Below are 16,866 nucleotides of genomic sequence, written 5' to 3'. Positions count from 1 at the left end.
TATAATATCCCGCAGAACAATCTTCAAATAAAATTTTACATTGGAATTGCTTTGAGCATTATTCCATGAACGGTGTTTAGCATTGAAGTCACCAATTACGAAGAATTTTGATTTGTTGCGAGTCAGGAAGTTGAAGATCAGCTTTCAACAAACTGTTTTGCTGCCCAATGCATTGAAAAAGCAAGTAGACAGCAATGAAAAAGAATTGTGCAAAATTTGTTTCAACAGAAACTCCCAAGGTTTCAAAAACTTTGGTTTCGAAAGAAGAATATAGTTAATGTTTGATACGTCTATTAATGACAATGGCGGTCCCACCACAGACGATCATTTCTGCAGATAAAATATTTTGGATCTCGTTTAATGGAGAGTCCTGGTTTAAAATACGTTTCAGTTATAATGGCAATATGCACATTATGAACTGAAAGGAAGTTGAATAATTCATCTTCCTTACCCTTTAGAGAGCAGGCATTCCAATTTAGAACTTTCACACAATTATTTGGATCCATTGAAACGGAGTCCGATAACAATTTTTGTGTGTACTTTATACCAACCTGAACAGCTTCAGGAATGGTATTTGCTTTGAACATTGCATCAATCATGTGATGCAATTGTTCAGTTAAAATATCAAAATCGGAAGCAGTCATGCTACCTGAATCAGCAACATGACCATTATTTTCCGTTGGGACATGGGTATAAACCTCATTTTGAGAAGAAATTTTGTCTACCAGCAGCGATGTTTGCATACGTAGGTACATTGGAAAAAATAGAATTTACTGAAGTGCTTGCTACCCGTTGACGAGCGGCAAAATTTGTTTGTGAATTGTGGTGGGTATGAATTGCTCGACCAGTAACCGGTTTCGAAATTTGAGCGTTTGAAAAATTTCTACCCGCGAATCTGGGATCGATTGGAATTTCCGTCATCAATTTTGCACGGGAATTCAAAACTTTTTGCGTGAAAGGGCATTCCCAGAAATCGGATTTGTGATTGCCCCCACAACTGGTACATTTAAATTTATTGGAATCTTCTCTCACAGGACATGCGTCCTTGGCGTGAGAGGTTCCACCACAAATCATGCATTTAGCATCCATGTGACAATGTTTGGTTCCATGACCCCACTTTTGGCACTTACGGCACTGGGTGGGGTTTTGGAAATTTCCCCCAGGCCTGCGGAAATGTTCCCATGTAACACGGACATGAGACATAATACAGGCCTTTTCCAAACTTTTCATATTATTTAGTTCACTTTTGTTAAAATGAACTAAATAAAATTCTTGAGGGATTTCTTTTTCATCTTAATTACTTGGACTGGTGAAAATCCAAGTAATTGAGAAATTTCAATTTTAATCTCATCCAGTGATTTGTCATCACTGGGGAGACCTTTCAAGACGACATTGAACAATCGCTCAGTTTTGTCGTCGTATGTGAAGAATTTATGGCGCTTCACAGTTAAATACTGAAGAAGACGTTTGCGATCGTCAAAGGATCCCGGCAAAACGCGGCAGTCACCCTTCATAGCAATCTGAAATGAAACCTTGATCCCCTGAAGGTTACTCAAAATCTCATTCCTAAAGCCAGAAAACTCGGCAACAGATACCACAATCGGCGGAATCCTTTGCTTTTTCGCATGAATCGAATCACCTGGGCTAGATTCGATTTGCTCAATATCATTATTAATCAAATCGAACTGATTGCTCAGTTCGATAGGAAAAATTATTTCCGACATTAGAGTTTGAAGGAATATCTGAATTCACCAGCTTCCTTCTATTTTTCCGCGCTTTGGCAGGACGGTCTTGAAACCTTGTTTCTTTGAAGGAAGTGGAGAATTCAAAGACTCCCCTTCCTCTTGTTTTTATTAATGCTCATGGCTGAGCGTGGAGACGTGACCTTCTAAGAGGTTTTTCCCAGAACGGTGTCCCTGCAGGATTACCACCGCTTGTCGGAATTTTACTTCCGCAAACGGGTCCAACGTAAAACGAAGGCACGGGTCCTTGCAAAGATCGTAACGGGATCAGTGGGTACAAATAGCGCTAAGAAGCACCGTTGAAATTAAAATAGCTTCGGGTAGTATTAAAAACTTCCTTCCGCAAAGAGAGAAAGAACCGCACAGCACGAAAGCACGATGCGGTCTCGAGAAAAACAACTAAATACGCAGAATGGGTTATGTAGTTAGCATTACTAGAAAAAAATGTATAACATTAGGTTAAAAAAATAATCTTTTTTAGTTTGTTCAGCGTTCATTTTTTGATAATATAAAGAATGGTATAAGTTTAAATTTGTCTCGAAATTGCTAATGCTTCGCCTGGTAATTCTGATCTTCTCGCGGTTTTCAGCATAACAATCTGTAATTAATTCTACAAGAGCCTAATTAGTATCCATGTTACTGTTTTTCGATGTTTCGCCATACATTCTCCCATATAAACTTCCAATGAGTTTAGTACCGCCGTAACGTTGATTAATTCGGCTACTATTAATTTAAACCTCCCTAATGTTCAACTTAAGAACATAAAATGCAATCATTTTCTTATATACACACGCTGTCAGACATCTTCTGTTGAATCTTTTAGGGCCGCTTTTTTATCAAACTATATGCTTTTCGACAGCTGTTGTGAAGCAGCCTAAGTTATTGCAACATCAACCATAAGAAGCAACAAATTCATTCCTTTATTGCGTCCACCAACGGTAACGTTCAAGTTGCAAATTTACGAGTCTGAACGTAACAAGTTGCCATCGTGGATTCTGCCAAGGAATATACATACATATTAAATGTAAAGGGCAATTTTGTTTTTCTTCGCTACCAAAACAGCCACCAGTCGGAGTGTATGTGAAATACCTCATGTGGATATATTTTTATGCATGCTTATGAATTGACGGCTCACAAACCATTTAGAGAAATAATACTCTCCCGAACCTTTTGAATTAAAATTGATATAAATTATTTATAATATCTGTTTAGAGAGGAATCCTAAAATGCAATAGTTTACTGCTCAAATAATCCTTTTCGCTGAACAAGATGAATCAGTGAGATGAAGAAGCATTCGCAGTGTATTGGGACTCCATCATCGATAGATAATGGCCGCCTTCGACGGGGTCGCCTCAAGCGCAACCGCCCACCACATTCAGCTACGGTTCCGCTGATTAGAAAAACCAATCATTAATATTCATGACGAATCGGAAATCTGCTGTTGGTTATCAGATGGCAAAGCTCGTCCCTACATGTTACAGCATGCCTACATGGAGGGAAGCACCGTCGCATATCTCCAGTCGACGGTTGCCCGCTCTACCAGCATGTGAACTAGTGGATCGTGAGTCACGAATCGAGACGGATCCATTATTATTCACCATTGTTGTGGCACGGGAAATGTGACTGTGTGCGGTTGCGGTGGTGGCTCCTTGATGGGTCTATGCGGGCCAGAAGACCGGTCGATTTGGGACCGGAAATGTGAAAGCTCATATATCATTTAGTCTAGGGGGAAAGAAGGAAAAGAGCTTTTCGCCGGCGACATTCATCAACTTCATCAATACCGGAGTAAGAAAAGGGACATGCCTTACATATGTATGGTGAAATAACGGTTGGGCATGGATGGGTGGCTCTCTTCAGTCCATTTGCAGGAAAGAAGGTCCATGAGAACCAGGTGCTGAAGCAGCTACCATCAAGTATGTACGAAGTTTTTGCAAATGTAGGTAAAGCATAATGGTTGACAGTGGTAATAATCCCTTTATGTGGCATGAACCTAATCCTTGATTTCAATTTCCGTAAGAGTCAAAATTCGCAACAAAAGGGAATGCTATTGGTTTTTGAAACCGTTATTTCGTTGGATTAAAATTGAGCACGATTTCTTGAGAAAAAAATTGAAATTGTCCGAATCATGGGCATCAGATAATCTGTGTTCTAGGGTGTGCTAAAAAAATTGAAATTTGGAAAACGTACTAGTCAATGAAAATGACAATTTAGAACTACAAAATCAAATAGAAATTTAACAAAAAGATGAACATATTCATTAAAACTGTTGAATTGATTTTTTTTGCCTAATTTGTTTGACTTAAAGTTTAATCGCTATATGAATGAATCAAAGATAACATGATAAAAGAAATTTGCAGGAATACATTCACCCTACGCAAACTATTCCTTATTTCAATCATTTTTCCAATTTTATATCCAGCTTGCTCACCAAATTTCATCTGCGATATATGAAACCAAGTGAAATGTCTCTGATTCGAGCAGATGTTTAAAATTGCGTCTGAATGCCGTCGTCTCCGTTGAAACTAGATGACAGAAAGTAGTTAGAGTGTGTATTCGATGGGAAAGAAAATATCTGAAACCGTAGGAAACGCTGAGGATGCAGAATATTCGAACTTTCCACCCCGGGAGCAGCAGTGGTACACACGCGTGCGATTCGGATATCAACGTAAGAAAATCCAACTAAGAAGAGAAGCTCACGTTGCTGAAAGAACGGAGCAATATACAGATAGAGAAGCACACCGTACCGGCTGCCGAGAACCCGGGTCGGATCGATGCGCTGACGACGGTGGCTCGTGTTTATTTCCCCGGGCTTCGATTATTGTGAGCATCGGATCGGTAGATTTCAATGCAAATCACGAATCCGAAGCTGCGATAGAAAAGTGGGGCTCCAATTTGTTTACAGTGTTTTCTCGTGCGAGATATTTGGTATGCAGTGAAACCACTTCAGGATGGAGCAGAATTTCAGCAGCAAGATAAGAAGGCATATGTATGGAAATGTGCTTTTCATGAAATGATGATATTTTTAAAATTTTAACGTTAAGCTTTGCGATGGAATTATGATGAGGGTTTAGTGAGCTAAGTATTGCGATAAAAACCCATGAATTTGAGAAAAATCGAGAAAAAATAGAAGGCGTTTAAAAATAAGTCATTTTGATAAGGTCAAGCTTAAAACAAAAATAGTCAAGCACAGATCAATAATTTTGGTTTTTTTTTCAAAATAAAATTGTTTGATATACTATGGCGTTTATAATACTTTACAGAGCCGAGATTCTCCAGTTAGCAAAGGCGTCTAGGATGTTTTAGATTCCCTGGACATAGTGTATCCATTGTACTTGCCACACAAGATACATACTCATGCAATCGGGCATAAAAAAGCTTTCGAATAATAACTGAGTAAACGCTAATAGAATACTAAGTTAAAAAGCAGGTTAAGTTGCAGTTGGAATGTAGAGCCGTGGAAGAAGAAGTGAGAGTCAAGATTTTTCATGAAATTATTGATATTTACAAAGGATATCATTATTTTTAACAGTTAGTAAGGAGAAAGGCCTCACATGCCCAGTCTAGAAGAAATTCACAAAATTTTGTCGCGTGTTCTGTTTAACAGGCTGAGAACGCTTGAGGAGTCCTCCGTCGGTGAATACCTGGCAGGTTCTTGTGAGGGCCGATGAACGACGGATTAGATGTTTGGCTTGCGGATGATCCTTGATAAATTCCCGGAGTACAACTTGCAGACTTATCATCTGTTCATTGATTTCAAAGCAGCGTACGATTCAGCTAATAGAAATAAGATGTGGCCGAATATGGTTTTCCGGCGAAAATATTTTTGAAAAGGAATTATATTGAAGTGGAATTGTTGTATAAACCTCCAACTGAAGGCCATTTATACGGGTTGGACCAGCATTTGTTTTGGAGATGAGGAAATCAGGACGACTGGCTCAGTGTTAAGAAGGGCGAAGGGATTAGCGAAGCGTGCACACTAATGAGGTATATCACTCACTACTCGCTTCGCGCTCCTTATTTTTTACGGTGAGAAATGAGAAGTCTGGACAGAATTTAGACGTCTCTCTTCTTACTCCTAATTTCTCACTTTTCAAATGACCTATTAGGCCAAATGACCCTTTCGCCAAATGACCTTTCCAGCCAAACGACACTTTCGGCCAATAGACCCTTTCGGCTTGAAAACCCTTCGGCCAAATGACCCTTCGGGCCAAATGATCTTTCGACCTAATGACCCTTTCGGCCAAACGACCCTTTGGGCCAAATGACCCTTTCGGCCAAATGACCCTTTCGGCCAAATGACTTTCGGCCTAATGGTTTGTTCGGAAAAAATGGTATATTCGGCCAAACAACTTTCGGCTTAGTGTCATTCGGCCAAATGGATTTCGGCCGAATGGGTTTCGGCCAAACGACCATTCCCCGTTTACGACATGACGAATCATCTATTCAATCTTTATGTGTCTGTTGCGGGCAGCAGGGACTATGTCCAAGGGCTTGACGATCCCTTCCCAGGCCATCTGCGAGTTGTGGGGCTTGCCTAGGATATGGTGGGGTTTGACAGTGGGCCCTGTTAAATTCCTATAAAAAGCTGCATGTATCCGCAAGTAGGCCCCGCCAAAGCGACCGTGTGCCGCTCAAAGCGCAGTCCTGGTGTCAGGTGTGGCACAAAACAGACCTAACACGACGGCCTTCCGACGAGACAGGAGGTTTGCGCAGGCCCAATCAGCCGCCTGGAAAACCAATAATTACGAACAATATAAGAGATAATACTACTCGATATAATCGGCAAAGACCTAGGCGACGAATAAAGGATCACGATTGGAAGCTTGGAACATGGAACTGCAAGTCGCTAGGTTTCGCAGGATGCGGCAGGATGATTTACGATGAATTACATCCCCGCAACTTCGACGTCGTGGCGCTGCAGGAGATTTGCTGGACAGGACAGAAAGTGTGGAAAAGCGGGCATCGAGCGGCTACCTTCTACCAAAGCTGTGGCACCACCAACGAGCTGGGAACCGGCTTCATAGTGCTGGGTAAGATGCGCCAACGTGTGATTGGGTGGCAGCCAATTATCGCAAGGATGTGCAAGCTGAGGATTAAGGCCGTTTCTTCAACTATAGCATCATCAACGTACCTGCCCACACCTGAGAGACCCGACGACGAGAAAGAAACGTTCTACGCATAGCTGGAGCAGACATACGATGGATGCCCACTGCGGAACGTCAAAATCGTCATCGGTGACATGAACGCACAGGTAGGAAGGGAGGAAATGTATAGACCGGTCATCGGACCGGAAAGTCTTCACACCGTATCGAATGACAACGGTCAACGATGCATAAACTTTGCAGCCTCCCGCGGAATGGTAGTCCGAAGCACCTTCTTTCCCCGCAAAAATATCCACAAGGCCACATGGAGATCACCTAACCAAGAAACGGAAAACCAACGGAAAACCTAATCGACGGTAAATTCTTCTCCGACATCACGAACGTCCGCATTTACCGCAGTGCGAATATTGAAACCAACCACTACCTCGTTGCAGTATGCCTGCGCTCAAAACTCTCGACGGTGTACAACACGCGTCGTAGTCTAACGCCGCGGCCTAACATGGGGCGGCTACAAGACGGTAGACTAGCCCAAGGATACGCGCAGCAGCTGGAAGTGGCACTCTCAACGGAAGAGCAGCTAGGCGCAGCGTCTCTTGAAGATGTCTGGAGAGATATTCGATCCGCCGTTGGTAGCACCGCACCCGCTGCACTTGGCACGGTGCCCCCGCATCAGAGGAACGACAGCGAATGACGGTATGACGGCGAATGTGAGCAGTTAGTGGAAGAAAAAAATGTAGCATGGGCGAGATTGCTGCAACACCGTACGAGGGCGAACGAGGCACGATATAAACGGGCATGGGCGTAGCCAGGATTTCGAGCAGGGGGCAACTTTTTGGGTCTTCTAATTCGTAGTTTTATAGTGGTTTTATGAAAACACATGAATATTAGTGCTTGGCACTATTTCCTTCTAAGTTCCAAAAACTTTGAAACGAAATCCAATACCAACAGTAAAGGCTGGATCACAATAGCACGTTGCGCAGGGCGTTGAAGTCAGCGTTTTGTACTAGAACGCCAATAAACGTGACGCATTCACGTTGTGCGTTTATTAAACAACAATAATGATATTTGAATTTCTAAACAAATCCGCTCTGAAATAATATTTACCTATTATCAAATAGGCAGAAAAAAAAACAATATGCAAGCTTCCTCCAGGAATTCCTTCGACAATTGCTCCAGTCATTCTATTCGACGTTCTATCAGGAATTCTTTAAGAATGCCTCCAGCTTCTTCGGAAATGACTTCAGGAATTATTATTTATTTATTCAGACTAAGGCCGAAGTGGCCTGTGCGGTATATAAGAGTCTTCTCCATTCGGCTCGGTCCATGGCTGGCTACACGTCGCCAACCACGCAGTCTACGGAGGGTCCGCAAGTCATCTTCCACCTGATCGATCCACCTTGCCCGCTGCGCACCTCGCCTTCTTGTGCCCGTCGGATCGTTGTCGAGAACCATTTTCACCGGGTTACTGTCCGACATTCTGGCTACGTGCCCGGCCCATCGCAGTCGTCCGATTTTCGCGGTGTGAACGATGGATGGTTCTCCCAGCTGATGCAATTCGTGGTTCATTCGCCTCCTCCACGTACCGTCCGCCATCTGCACCCCACCATAGATGGTACGCAGCACTTTCCTTTCGAAAACTCCAAGTGCGCGTTGGTCCTCCACGAGCATCGTCCAGGTCTCGTGTCCGTAGAGGACTACCGGTCTAATTAGCGTTTTGTAGATTGTCAGTTTGGTACGGCGGCGAACTCTATTCGATCGGAGCGTCTTGCGGAGTCCGAAGTACGTACGATTTCCAGCCACTATGCGTCTCCGAATTTCTCTGCTGGTATCATTTTTGGCAGTCACCAGTGAGCCCAAGTACACAAATTCTTCTACCACCTCGATTTCGTCACCACCAATGCAAACTCGCGGTGGGTGGCTCACATTGTCTTCTCTTGAACCTCTTCGTATCATGTACTTCGTCTTCGACGTGTTGATGACTAGTCCGATCCGCTTAGCTTCCCTCTTCAGTCTGATGTAGGCTTCCTCCATCTTTTCAAAGTTACGTGCCATAATATCTATGTCGTCGGCGAAACCAAATAGCTGGACGGACTTATTGAAAATTATACCACTCGTGTTAATCCCTGCTCTTCGTATTACACCTTCCAAAGCGATGTTGAATAGCAAACACGAAAGACCATCACCTTGCCGTAACCCTCTGCGGGTTTCGAAGGGACTCGAGAATGCCCCTGAACCTCGAACTACGCACATCACCCGATTCATCGTCGCTTTGATCAACCGTGTCAGTTTATCCGGAAAACCGTGTTCGTGCATTAGCTGCCATAGCTGGTCCCGATCGATTGTATCATATGCGGCTTTGAAGTCGATGAATAGATGATGTGTGGGCACGTTGTATTCGCGGCATTTCTGCAGTACTTGGCGAATGGCAAACACCTGGTCCGTGGTGGAGCGTTCGCCCATAAAACCCGCCTGGTACTGCCCCACGAACTCCCTTGCAGTTGGTGCTAGTCGACGGCACAAAACTTGGGAGAGTATCTTGTAGGCGGCGTTCAGCAATGTGATTGCGCGGTAGTTGCTACAATCCAGCTTATCGCCCTTTTTGTAGATGGGACACACGACACCTTCCATCCACTCCTGCGGTAAAACTTCCTCCTCCCAAATCTTGGTAATGACCCAGTGTAGCGCTCTAGCCAGTGCCTCACCACCGTGTTTAAATAGCTCTCCTGGTAGTTGGTCAACCCCAGGGGCTTTGTTGTTCTTGAGCCGGCCAATCTCCTCCTGGATTTCCTGGAGATCCGGAGCCGGTAGAATTATGTCCTGCGCGCGTTCTCCCAGGTCCATCACCATACCGCCATCTTCGTCTGCCACATCGCCATTCAGGTGTTCTTCGTAGTGCTGCCGCCACCTTTGGATCACCTCACGCTCGTTCGTAAGAAGGTGTCTTCAGGAATTTCACCATTAATTTCGCCGGGCATTAATCCAAGAAATCTTCCACGAGCTCCTTTATAAGTTCTGCAGGGAATTCTTCCGATAATTCTTCGTGCTGTTTCTCATAAAAATTTCTGAAAAATTGCACCGTGAAGTTCCTAAGAATATTCCGTGGAAATTCCGCAGAACTGCCAGTAAACATTTTTGAGAATTTCGCAAAAAATCTTCGAATTTCTTGTGTAAATTCCATAAAATTTTCCCTGAAAGTTTCAAATAATTTCTTGTGAAAATTTCAAAGAATTTCTCCTGGAATTCCATTTAATGCGACAGAAATTATACCGAAAATAATTTTTTTGGAGGAATTCCTAGATTAATTCCCAAAGTAATCCTGAAAGAATTCCGGTGAAAACATCAAGATTTCCACTGGGAGATCCTCCAGGAGTTTCTCCAAAAACTCCTCCGGGAATTCTCCAAAAACTCCTCCGGGAATTCTTTCAGGAGTTCCACCGGCAGTTCCTCCAAGAGTTTCTCCAGGATTTCCTCCGAGAATTCCAGTTGTTCTATCGGTAGTTCCTATGGGGGTTCCTCTGAAAATTCTTCCGGGAAATTCTCCAAAATTTTCTCTGGGAATTCATTCAGGCTTTCTTTCTGGAATTCATTTAGTTTTCTTCAGGAATTTATATAGAAATTCACCCAGAAGCTCCTCCGAGAATTTCTCTGGGAGCTCCTCAGGGAATTCTCCGGGATGTCCTCTGACGATGACGATGGTCCAGCTATATACCCCTACAAAGGTTTCAGCTAGACAAGATTTGTCTATAAGATGAATTTTCCACGATTTTTTCCGAGGATTCTTCTGATAGTTTCAGTGGCATTTCCCCCGGGGGTTCCTTTGAAAATTCTCCCGAGTTTCTTCAGAAATTCCTCCGGAAGTTCCTATGAGAATTCCTCCGAGAGCTCTTTTGGGAATTCCACAAGTAGCTCTGCCAGGAACTCATTCAGGCTTTTTTTTCAGGAAATCATTTAGGCTTTCTTCAGAAATTTAAATGGAAATTCCCCCCGAAGTTCTTCCGATAGTTTCTGTGGGAGTTCCTCCGGTAGGTCCTCTAGGAATTCTTCTAGGAGTTCCTCCTGAAATTCTTTCGAGAGTTCTTATGGGAGCTCCTCCGGCAGTTCCTTCGGGAACTCCTCCGGGAGATACACCTCAGAAGAGGAATTCCCAGAGTAATTTCCGGAGGAACATCCGGAGGAATTCCCGTAGAAATTATCAGAGGAATTCTAAGTCGCTAAGTTAACTAAAGTCCCGTTTTATTAGGAAATGCTAAGACAATGTAAAACCCGTTTTTGAGCATAAGAAGATTGAAAGCCATAACCTCAAATATTATTATTATCTTTATTTGGGAAGTTTTCAGTCCAAGGCTGGTTCACTTCGAATCCAGGAATTCTCTGTGAAGTTCCTGGAGGGATTCCCGGAGGAACTCTTGGTAAAACTCCTGGAGGAGCTCCCGGAGGTACTCCCACAAGCACTTCCTGAGGAATTCCCACAAGGAAGTCCTGAAATAATTCTTGGAGAAGTTCCTGGAGGAATTTCTGAAGAAATATCAGAAGTAATTCCCGGATAAAATACCAGGAGGAATTAATGCTAAAATGATAGATTGGAATCCATTCTTTCAGTTAGGCACATTATTTGACGAAAATAGTTTGAATGAAGCGCACATTCGTCGTCCAACAATCCAAGGTTAAAAACAATTACGTCCTTTTGGTTAAAATCCCTAGATTAGTGTTTTTTCACCCACCCCATTCACCCAGTGATTCTACTGCACCTTATTTTTTTTTGCTTGCAGCCACTTTCAATTCGGCTATTTCTTACACAGAGGCAGAAAAATGATGAGTGGAAAAGGTAGATGGGATAAAATTATTATGAAGATAACCAATGTTCCTCCGAGCAATATTTTTTATATACATTCTCTTATTCACAACTTTTCGGAAAACAGCATCTCTCTTTTATGATGTTCAAAAGATAATAATTTTGTATAAAGAAATGAATATATTTTGCATTAGTTCCAAAATTGGTGATTATACAACTATTATGCCAAATAACAGTCATTCCAAACGACCATTGCGCTAAACGGCCGTTACACCAAATTACATTTTGCCAAACGACCTTTATGCAAAACGGCAGCATGCCAAATGGCGTTATGCCAAACGACTTTATACCAAATGCCATACCACCGCGCAGACGCATGCACGACGAGCTGTATCAAGTGGACGCAGAAAAATACGGCATACTGCCTAGAAAACTTCGAAATCTGTATACAATTTTAGAAAATAGAAATTTGGTAGGTTGTAATACAGTTCTTCTTCTTCTTATTGGCATTACATCCCGCACTGAGACATTGTCGCCTAGCAGCTTAATGTTCATTAAGCACTTCCACAGTTATTAACTTCGAGGTTTCTATGCCGAGCCATTTTTCCATTCGTATATCATGACGCTAACATGATGATACATTTATGCCCAGGGAAGTCGAGACAATGTCCAATCATAAAATTTCTTAGACCGGACCGGGAATCGAACCCAGCCACCTTCAGTATTGTCTTGCTTCGTAGCCGCGCATCTTACCGCAGGCCAAGGAAGAAGGGCTTGTATTAATACAATCGTTGTATTAAAAATCTGTATTATTTCAAAGCTTATATGTTTTTATTAAATCCTTGTGGAATCTCTATATGCCCAAATCTGCTTTTGAGTGCATAAGCAATTATCTGTGCAACAAAAAACATAGTTAATAATTATCGTTCCGTTTGCAATAACGGGTCGGGGTATAATTTTAGATTATTCTTCATTTTTTGGGTAAGGTACCCTTACCGTAAGATACTAACTTTTTAATGAACCAATTTCTTCGAATGTTTTCCACCAAAACATTACTTTTCCTTCTAAGAATCATTTGCTCGATCATTCAGCCGTGACAAACAAAATGTTATCCGAAATAAAAAATGTTTAGAAGTCATCGGCCACTGACGGATCACCGCAGGGAACCCAACCTTTCTGCTACCGTATATTTTTTTCACGCAAATAAACTTACCTTTCCTTAATTCACTGTGGGAGATTTCCTCTTGAGGATTGAGAACTATGCACCCGTTCTTGAATCTTCCTTCGATTTCACCATCGGTTACACCAAATTCAGTTGGTGTACTCTGTGCGGATAGGTCACTGTATCGTATGGTGTCCTCCTATCGGGATCCTTTTTCTACAACACTTCTTCACTATATTCACCGAAAAATTCGAAGAATTTCACACCCCTCTATTTTACATGTGCAAGAAAGCACTCACGCACGACGAATATCTTCTCTCACTTTTGATTCACGCTGCTGTCCGTGGCCGTGGATGGAAATGGGAGCTGCCACTTCTAGTGCCCCGGTTGGTTGCGGTGAGTGCGGTCGGGAAAAAACATTCAACAGATTGTACATAAAGCTGCTCTCGGATAGCTACGATCGCCGTTCCCACATATGTGCTTGTCTACGCGTAGTAGGCTACGAGAGGGGACGACACCATCAAACACATCTGTCTAGGCAGGCTGTGGGATTCTCGGGACTAGCGACGACGTGTTGGAATTCCCGTTCATTAACACATTTATATGCGGCAGGCCACTATGTACAACAGCGAAAAGCTTTCACTCTCGGCCACTTTCCACTCAATGGGAGTTTGAACTTTGTCCATTAGGTTTTCTTTCACATACGATACAATTATAGGAAATGTAATATTGGATTTCTACTTGACCGCAGATTTTAATTGCTGCTTGCAATTAACTTTTTTCGACTGTTACTCATTTCACATTTCTGATTATTTTTTGGCAATAATGATAATATGAATTAGTTACCATAAAGAATGCTTTTTACACGTTTAATTTCACAAATTCCTCCGTATTTACCTTAAAGCGAGAGCACTTGCAAAAACAATTTTCGTCGTCTCAGTGTCCTCTTCAAAACGCAATTTAACCAGAAGCCTTCAACTTTGTTACTCAAATCAATCCTTTCGCTTTTTTGTCTGCTGTAGAATTCTTAATGTATACCAAAATCAACCACTCGCCTCCACCGAAATTTTATTCGATCCAAGCAAACACTGATAGGGCTGAACACACAACCTGGCCTACTGCCGTTCACCCACTGCTAACTACAGCTGTTGAAGCAATGAGCATTTCCAAACGGGCAACAGTTGCAATTGATTCACATTTTCTCTAACATTTCACCATCTCTAAGCACATACAAAAAAAAACGGATCTACACAACTTCAAAACCTGAAGGGTGGGGGAGTTTCCTTAGCTGCTAGCTAGTGCTTCCTTTGCTGCCTAGCTGTTGCTGCTGCTGCTTCTGCTATTTCCCAGGGTTTTCACGTCTATCACTGTGCACGGCTGAATCACTACTGAGCGAGAACGCGGGTGGGAATCTTTTATCAACGGGAGCAGCTGGCCGCAGGATGTTGTTGCTGTTCGTGCGGATCCGGCCCCGGTTACATTGGATCGGAGTTACAAATGGTCGAATAAACCGGAGTAACTGTGTGAGTGTCAACTTGCAAGAGAAAGTGCGAGCACGGAATCGAGCAACGACGCTTTCGATGATGGTGCTGGCGATGATGATGCCCTCAGTCGGCCAATGATTGTTGGGGGTGGTTGAGGACGTCTTCGTCGATTGGGGTTCATTCCGGTGCGTGTGAGAATTGCAACATTGTGAGAGAGAATTTGGGATGTGAGCTATATTTGTGGGTAAATGAAATGCTCAAAAATTACTGGTTAATGGGAAATGGTTCCTTTGAAAGATAAATAGGTCACCAGATAGGTGTGTGACCTAGATGATCAATAAAGATCAAGGGAGACATGTCCGACACTTAAGCACGATTGATTCAAAGTTGTTTAACTGTTACTTAAAAAATTCAATCTTTTCGAGCCGAATACGAATAACTGAAGTCACCCTTACTGTTGAGGCCGAAATATGTATTTGTACAGTTACAATCATGTGTTGGTATTATTTGGAAAAGTACTGACATACATGAAAGGAAAATATTCAGAATTGCTTATTTCTTCTCAAGGATTCTTGGTGATACGTTTGAAATATCTCATTCAAATTATTCTATTACTGTCAAAGAAGCATGACATCATGATTGCAATTAAAGCATAATGGGTATGGTGTCGTATAGGCTTAGTGGTTTCGCTCATAAGTTTGATATTGTCGGCGTAGCACCAATTTAGCATTCGGAAATAGAAGCTTCCGAAGTTCAGCTGTCAAACTAAATGATGCGTTGTTTAGCACATATTAAAGCGAATCCAGCGCACTTCTCCCAAAGTTGGTGTTTATATGACCGCTCATACAACACATCACAGTGTAAGTTGCTTATATTTACCAGTTTTGGAATATGGACGAACCAAAGAAGTTGCAATCTGAACAGAACATGAGCCAAGAGCGTGACTTAGTGTTCTTAGTTTTGAGCTCTGAACACTGTTCAATGCGCACTGGGTTAGGAAGCAACAAACAGGATCATGGTATCTGAGGCTCCCTACAGTTGGACATATGCAAAAACGTACGAGCATGTTTGAGTACTATCCGTTGGATGCCTACGTGTTTCCTTACTAAACGAAAAATGTGTAGCAAGCCGTCACTATGTTAGGTCAGTACTCTTGAACAATTAAGCTGTGTTCAAAATGTTGTGAAAACGAACACGCGAGTTCAAAATGCATCTCAAGATGACGAGTTTGTACAATCCCATTGAATTCCACCACTTAATTGTATCTTGACAGATACGTATTTCGACCTCAACAGTAAGGCCGTCTTCAGTGTCTCGTACTTGACTCGACTAGTCAAGTCAAGTCGAGTCAAGTACGAGACACTGAAGACGGCCTTACTGTTGAGGTCGAAATACGTATATGTCAAGACACAATGAAGTGGTGGAATTCAATGGGATTGTACAAACTCGTCTTATGACAAGTGAAAACATTCCACTAAAAAGCTCAAAATAATTTTCTTAATCTCAAAATGGATAAAATTGGATAATGTATTGACAAACAATTGACAATAATACTTGGCATTGTGGGTTATGAATTGAAAGCTTTGCTATGCCCGCCATTGCATGATTAGGTGTGGCAAGTACAAGGGATACACTATGACCAGTTTTCCATCTGCAAACATCCTAGACCGAGAGCCGAACTCGCCATCTCCGGATTGGCAATTCTACGCCTTTGCTCGTAAGGCTACTCGAGACCCCATGACTGGCATGTCGTGGATAATTGGTTAAACAGCAGGAGCCCTAGGATACTGATCTGGGGGACGCCTGCGACGATGTTGCGGGCATTGGAACTCGCTCCGCTGATTGAGACCCGGAATGTCCTTGCCGACAGGTAATTGTTGATGATTTTCACCGGGTAGCTGGGAAGATTGTAGCGTTGTAGTTTGATACCAGGCCATCATGTCCATACACTGTCAAACTCTTTCTCGGCATCGTGTAAGGCCATGGTGAATGTTTTAGAGACAGACTTGTTCCGTCTGATGCGGCGATAACTTTTTGCAGAGGAAAGATCTTTCCCAGGCATCCAGATGGAGATGACTTGGCTGACTTCCAGGACAAAGGGAATATCTGAGACGAAGGTATTGATGAAAGATCCGCGAGAGGTACTCGGAGAGCGAAGTACCCATGTGTTTGAGTTAAAGATTCAGAATGCCGTCGAAGCCTAGGGCTTTCATGTTTCTCGATTATTTGATATAGGCCGTCAAATCACCAGTTAAGTTCTCCAACTCCTCTGAGAAGTCGGTGGAAATAAGATGGATGTTGTTTGCATGCTCGTTAACGGCGGCTTCGTGTGAACTTGGACGATGTTCTGTCCAAGGTTGCGTGAGCTGAAGAGGTGACGACCTATTTGTTCTCGTTTTTTTCAGCAGGAGCTACCAAGCGATCCTTAGAATCATAGTTGTCTAAAGGTGGAATGGACTGAGGCTTGGATTTTAGAATTTTGGAATCTCCAAAACGGCTTAGCACAGTTTGGGATAGCAGGCATTTTATTTTAAAAATCACAATTTCGGAAGTCCACCATTCTGGCCTGGATGATTTTTGTCAA

The 16,866-nt window shown here is 42.6% G+C and overlaps 1 protein-coding gene across 1 annotated transcript in view; it reads right to left on the bottom strand.

Annotated features, from left to right (window-relative positions):
* LOC134217852 (BAI1-associated protein 3) overlaps positions 1 to 14,150 on the bottom strand; it is a 396,811-nt gene extending 382,661 nt beyond the window's left edge. Inside the window, exon 1 of the mRNA XM_062696671.1 lies at positions 12,850 to 14,150. The gene's annotated coding sequence lies outside the window, so the exon portion shown is untranslated. The remainder of the gene's footprint in view (positions 1 to 12,849) is intronic.
* Between the last annotated feature and the right edge of the window lie 2,716 nt (positions 14,151 to 16,866).

The sequence above is a fragment of the Armigeres subalbatus genome, chromosome 2 (assembly GCF_024139115.2).
Source record: "Armigeres subalbatus isolate Guangzhou_Male chromosome 2, GZ_Asu_2, whole genome shotgun sequence".
NCBI classification, from domain to species: domain Eukaryota; kingdom Metazoa; phylum Arthropoda; class Insecta; order Diptera; family Culicidae; genus Armigeres; species Armigeres subalbatus.
Note: the sequence above shows the minus strand (reverse complement) of the source record. Positions and strands in the feature narration are given on the sequence as shown.